At 47.3% G+C, this 6,543-nt stretch overlaps 1 protein-coding gene across 1 annotated transcript in view; it reads right to left on the bottom strand.

Moving 5' to 3' along the window:
- The window catches only part of ZNF488 (zinc finger protein 488), a 47,594-nt gene extending 41,580 nt beyond the window's left edge, over positions 1–6,014 (bottom strand). Inside the window, exon 1 of the mRNA XM_073595266.1 lies at positions 5,919–6,014. The gene's annotated coding sequence lies outside the window, so the exon portion shown is untranslated. The remainder of the gene's footprint in view (positions 1–5,918) is intronic.
- Between the last annotated feature and the right edge of the window lie 529 nt (positions 6,015–6,543).

The raw sequence follows: 6,543 nt of genomic DNA on the forward strand, positions 1-6,543 counted from the left end.
CTATAAGCTTCACCAGGAACTGATAGAAATCACACGACTATATACTGCTGATGAGAAAAGGCATTTAGCAGTTTATATTTACTAAAATAATTGCATTTCCATGTTCTGTGTACTGTGGGAGACCAGATTTACAATAGTGCATGCCCAGTCCTGAGTTTAGTAACACTATTAACTAAACTTAACTAAAGCTGGATATATGCTGTGCTGAAGTAATTTTGTCAGCATAACTTGTCCCACTACTCTTGCTACCAATCTATGTTTCTTCGAAGAGCTACAATGGCTAAAGTACCTGCACTACTGGGTTCCGCCAGATGCCTAGCCTATTGCTGTTCTCAGTGATTATCCACTGACCCATACACAGGGCCGGATTTCCCACAAGGCCACCGAGGCCAGGCCTCGGGGCGGCAGTGGTGCAGGGGCGGCCGCGAAAGCTGAGAAGCCGCTGCAGGAGCGGCGCCGCGGCCGGGGGGGGCAGCTTGCCCACACACTTCCATCTTCACGGCTTCTTGCCAGCAGTAAAAATGGCGACCGTGAGGTCACTCAGGTGTCTTGTCAGATTAGGCGACCCCCGGCCCAGTGTATAGCTCCAAGTAGAGTTGTTGGAGGGATTGGCGTCAAATGTCATGACGCCCGGTGTGGGTGGGGCGACATCGGATTGTTGGCGGGTATTCTGACTCTGTGTCCGGGTTGTGTTGCCTCCAATCAGAGGGTGAGAGAAAGTGAGGGGAACCCGGGGCTTCTGTATACACAGCCTACTGAGCACCGTGTCCTAACAGCACTGATAACGAGGTAAGAAGCCTGAAGAGCCCACAGGGGGGGGCGGCCATCCTTCATAGCTGTGCACCTGGATAGTTCCTTCTCACTATACATGACTACATGCATCTCTGCATGCTCTCTTCTCCCTGGAGTCACAGGTGCAGTGTTCAATCACCCCCCGATCGCTGGGTGTATCCCTGTCAGCCCCCCCAGCGATCAGCGCCTGCGCCCCTGTCAGCCCCCCCCAGCGATCAGCGCCTGCGCCCCTGTCAGCCCCCCACCAGCGATCAGCGCCTGCGCCCCTGTCAGCCCCCCACCAGCGATCAGCGCCTGCGCCCCTGTCAGCCCCCCACCAGCGATCAGCGCCTGCGCCCCTGTCAGCCCCCCACCAGTGATCAGCGACTGCGCCCCTGTCAGCCCCCTCAGTGATCAGCGCCTGTGCCCCTGTCAACTCCCCCAGCGATCAGCGCCTGCGCCCCTGTCAGCCCCCCCAGCTATCAGCGCCTGCGCCCCTGTCAGCCCCCCACCAGCGATCAGCGCCTGCGCCCCTGTCAGCCCCCCACCAGCGATCAGCGCCTGCTCCCCTGTCAGCCCCCCACCAGCGATCAGCGCCTGTGCCCCTGTCAGCCCCCCACCAGCGATCAGTGACTGCGCCCCTGTCAGCCCCCCCAGCAATCAGCGCCTACGCCCCTGTCAGCCCCCCCAGCGATTAGCGCCTACGCCCCTGTCAGCCCCCCCAGTGATCAGCGCCTGCGCCCCTGTTAACCCCCCAGCTAACAGTGCCTGCGCCCCTGTCAGCCCCCCACCAGCAATTAACACCTGCGCCCCTGTCAGCCCCCCACCAGCGATCAGCACCTGCGCCCCTGGCAGCCCCCCACCAGCGATCAGCGCCTGCGCCCCTGTCAGCCCCCCACCAGTGATCAGCGCCTGCGCCCCTGTCAGCCCTCCCCCCAGCGATCAGTGTCTGCGCCCCTGTCAGCTCCCCCCAGCGATCAGGGCCTGCACCCCTGTCAGCCCCCCCAGCAATCAGGGCCTGTGCCCCTGTCAGCCCCCCCCAGCGATCAGGGCCTGCGCCCCTGTCAGCCCCCCCAATGATCAGCTCCTGTCACCCCCCCCAGCGATTAGCGACTGCGCCCCTGTCAGCCCCCCCCAAGCGATCAGCGCCCCTGTCAGCCCCCAAGCGATCAGCACCTGAGAATGGTGGTGTGTTTGTGGGGGGGGGGCGGCATTAAAGGACCCGGCCTTGGGGCGGCAGAGGGAGTAAATCCGGGCCTGCCCATACATACCTAATGTGTCCTGTAAGTAGTTGTGTTATTCTTCAAATTCCTGCGTCCCTGTGGAGTCCCTTGGATGTACACAGGCCTTGGTCTTCTTTCTAAAGCCTAGTACACACTAAGAGAAAATCGGACGACCGATCGTTCAATTTTCCACAAAAGTGCATATCATGATGTAGTTGGAATGGTGTTGACTTGTACGACAAAGGCAAGCGTAGCTACGTACTAGTGCAGTAGAAGAGGAAGTGTAGAGTTGTTCTATGCTTCTGAGCATGCACATTTTTTTGCTATTCTATTATTTCCCTACGATTACTGTACACATTGAATGAAAAATCAGACGTTGTGCTCACCTTCAGTTTTTGTCATCTGAAAAGTCGGAATCGGCTGTCGAAAGCACTATACTAATGATCAGATAGTCGGCCGATTGTTCGTCATATGGCCATTTTTGTCCGATCTTCTTATCGCGTGTATAGCCTTTAGTCATGTTAAGCCTCTTCCCCTTTCATTTATGTGCCATTTACCCAAATCTATGCTGCCTGCCCAGGTTCTTGTATTTAATTACAGGGAACATGATTTAGCAGAGCCATGGCAAAGTCTTCCATGAAAACTCGGCCAGAGGTCAAAGTCACATGTTACATAGTTACAGAGTAGGTGAGGTTGAAAAAAGACACAAGTCCATCAAGTCCAACCTATGTGTGTGATTATATGTCAGTATTACATTACATTGTATATTACTGTATGTTGCGGATGTTCAGGTGCTTATCTAATAGTTTCTTGAAACTATCAATGCTCCCCGCTGAGACCACCGCCTGTGGAATGGAATTTCACATCTTTGCCATTCTTACAGTAAAGAACCCTCTACGTAGTTTAAGGTTAAACCTCTTTTCTTCTAATTTTAATGAGTGGCCTCGTGTCTTGTCCAACACCCTTTCACGAAAATTTTTTATCTCTATTGCTGGGGTCACCAGTATGGTATTTATAAATTGAAATCATATCCCCTCTGAAGCGTCTCTTCTCCAGAGAGAATAAGTTCAGTGCTCACAACCTTTCCTCATAACTAAGATCCTCCAGACCCCTTATTAGCTTAGTTGCCCTTCTTTGTACTCGCTCCATTTCCAGTACATCCTTCCTGACGACTGGTGCCCAGAACTGGACAGCATACTCTAGGTGCGGCCAGAGTCTTGTAGAGCGGGAGTATTATCGTTTTACCTCTGGAGTTGATCACCCTTTTTAACCTCCCTGGCGGTATGATTATTTCAGATTTTTGGTGCTGAAAGCGGTACCATTATTTTGCATGAAAATTTTTTATTGTAGGCCTGTAATTCTTAGGAATAACTCACATAAATCTGTCCAAACAAGAGTCTAGTAGACATCCCGGGTATGATAACGTTTGAAACACTAAATCATAAATTATAATATAATAAGAAATAATAATATAATAATAATAAAAATTATTCAATAATGTAATCAAATCAAAAACTCTGAAATTTGCTCAGTTGCAGAATTGTCGATGTCGTTACTTTCAGTGTTTGATGACGGATTTCCTCACAAATCACTATCGCTCAATTCTGCAAGTGATTCTAATTTATTATCGCTGTTTTCTAGCTGCTCTAAACCTGCTTTTGATGTAAAGGGATGGTTTTGGCTGCTATGGACAATCTCCAGTTTCCAGGCAAAAAGAACAGTTTTTATAATATAAAACTGCATGCAGGGCACTGGAGAAACCACTGGGGACAAAAGGGAGTTGAAATAAATTGATAAAGTAATGTAATCTGTAAGATTACAGTGTACTATATATGTATTGTGTGTTTTACTTTTGAATTTGGCGCCATTCACCGTCCTCGTGCGTTGCAACGCTCGCAGGGAATGGAGCCCGAGCACAGTGATAGATCGAGCGGAGGACGAGCCGCTCACACTGCGGGGAGACATTGCAGGATCCAGGGGACAAGGTAAGTAAGCTCTTCCTGGATCCTGCGATGCGATCCCGAGTCTGGCTCGGGGTTACAGCTTTTGGTACTGAAAATCCACCCCGAGCCAGATTCGGGAATACAGCCAGGGAGGTTAATGCATGCCAATATTCTGTTTGCTTTGTTAGCAGCAGCTTGGCATTGCATGCCATTGCTGAGCCTATCATCTACTAGGACCCCCAGGTCCTTTTCCATCCTAGATTCCCCCAGAGGTTCTCCCCCCAGTGTATAGATTGCATTCATATTTTTGCCACCCAAATGCATTATTTTACATTTTCTACATTAAAACTCAACTGCCGTGTAGTTGCCCACCCCATTAATTTGTTCTGATCTTTTTGCAAGGTTTCCACATCCTGTGGAGAAGTTATTGCCCTGCTTAGCTTAGCATCATCTGCAAATATAGGGATTGAACTGTTTATCCCATCCTCCAGGTTGTTTATGAACAAATAAAACAGGATTGGTCCCAACACAGAACCCTGGGGAACCCCACTACCCACCCCTGACCATTCCGAGTACTCCCCATTTATCACCACCCTCTGAACTCGCCCTTGTAGCCAGCCTGGCCTAAAATCTAAGGGGTCTCTACTCCCCACAGAATCACATGGATTGATCTGAAGATTACAACATACATTATACTGTACCTGGAAGCATCACAAGTTGCCTGCAATTTATAACTGTTGCTATCTAGGAAACATTTTAGATAAAGTCAGCTTCACTTTAAGCTCTGTGACTGACTGAAAATCATACAATGACAAAAAAGTCATGCTGGGCTCCTTTACAACTGTCACTGCAACTGGAAGAACTGTCACCTAAAATAGATAAAATCTGTGTAGGTGTGGTCAAACTAAGGGTGCCTGTGGACTTCAGAGTAGTTGGATGTTTGGAAGTAGTCTGGAAGATTCTTTCCCAAAATTCACAGGTCATGTTACAGGCACAGGACTTTTCTCAATGGAGAAGAGGGCAGGAGGGAGTCCTGTTCAGCAACAGGGCAGGCCTGCAGTGAAGATTTCTACACAATCCAACAGCCTGCACATCGTGAGGCATGATATTACTTACAGGTAAGCAATGCAACTAAAGCTGTAGAGAAATAAAAAAAAAGTTTTTTAAGCTAAACGTCCGCTTTAAGAACCTTTTGTTATCCAAGTTTTGGTTATCTGGCACAGGGATTGGACAGTGACCTAGAAATATTCCTCTCCTTCCCACAGGGAGTGTTCCTGAGGAGTGCAGATGACTGGAGAGGTTCAGTTCAGTTATTTTTCTGGGAGCACATGAAAAGAAGGATTTTGGAGGGTATGCTATGTGTGGGCTGTGGATAATAATAATTTGGGAACAACGCAGGTGAGGAATTCATTATGTGCAATTTTCCAAGTGTAGCCAACTGCAAATGCTGTTGGGTTTACAAAGGAAAAGGGTGTTTGGGCTCTGGAATCTTGCTTTCATTGGTAATCCCTGACAGCCATTAACCTTTTATCCCATCATAGATCCCATGAGGTCTGTGTTAGCTCAAAATACATTATTTAACATTTAACAGGCTTGCAAAGGAAAACTAATAAAAAAAAAAGTCTTAGCGTCATATATATATACACACACAATGAATCCTCCTACTGCCACTAAGGGTGATGCGATGATTAGCATATGATCCACACTTTGAAGATTTTAATCTTCCATCCTCTTTTTTTTCTGGTGGGTGAAACTGAGCCCTATAAAAAAAAATATATGCACTTGTGCGGAGCTGCATCTCCATCAAGTATCTTGAAACTGGTTAGAAACGACTTTCTATAGTAGTTCAGAACCGTGTTCCTAATTTTGACATGATCAGATAATGTTCTAATGTATTTGGGTGCTGTAACCAGATTGTTGACTTGCAATGATATGATCCCACCTACCCAACGTCAAAACCCCAGAGGGGAAAAGCACTTACCTGCTAGAGGCCGTACCAGATGCAGATGGCAAAAACTCTGAGTCTGACCATCATCAGCAGAAGGCAGCCAAGAGACAAACTGTGATACTGACACAGGCTGAAGAAGAAGCAGAAAGAGAGAAAGAGAAAGGGAGGGGGTTACGTGAGGGACAACCAGTCAAGGGGAAGAGAGGAGGAAGGACCAGTGACAAAATAATAGAAGATACAGATAGAAAAGCCCTAGAGGGACAACCAGTACAACACGCTTTCTTTTTTTTTTTTACCAAGTACCATAATGGTCAACGGTGATAAAAGGTTTGCTTGACCTTCAGCAAGTGAATTATTTATTCTTATTGTTAATTCTTGGTCAAAAGATAGATGTCCAGTAAAAGACAATTTAATCTTTCATCTCAGGCAATAAAAAATATATACATTTTGCATACAAAATGTATTTAGCTATGTAACTTATGTTAAAAAAAATATCCCAGGCATTTAGAGAAATAAAATGTCATATCGGTTACATGAGTCAATTCATTACAGTTATTAAAGTGACCCTGTCAATACATGGTTGTTTGTACAAAATACCAAGCCAGTTAGAGAAAAGTCAATACATTTAACTTTCTGGTGGCCTGCATGTTATAATGCA

Source organism: Aquarana catesbeiana, linkage group LG08 (genome assembly GCF_042186555.1).
Source record: "Aquarana catesbeiana isolate 2022-GZ linkage group LG08, ASM4218655v1, whole genome shotgun sequence".
Lineage (NCBI taxonomy): Eukaryota > Metazoa > Chordata > Amphibia > Anura > Ranidae > Aquarana > Aquarana catesbeiana.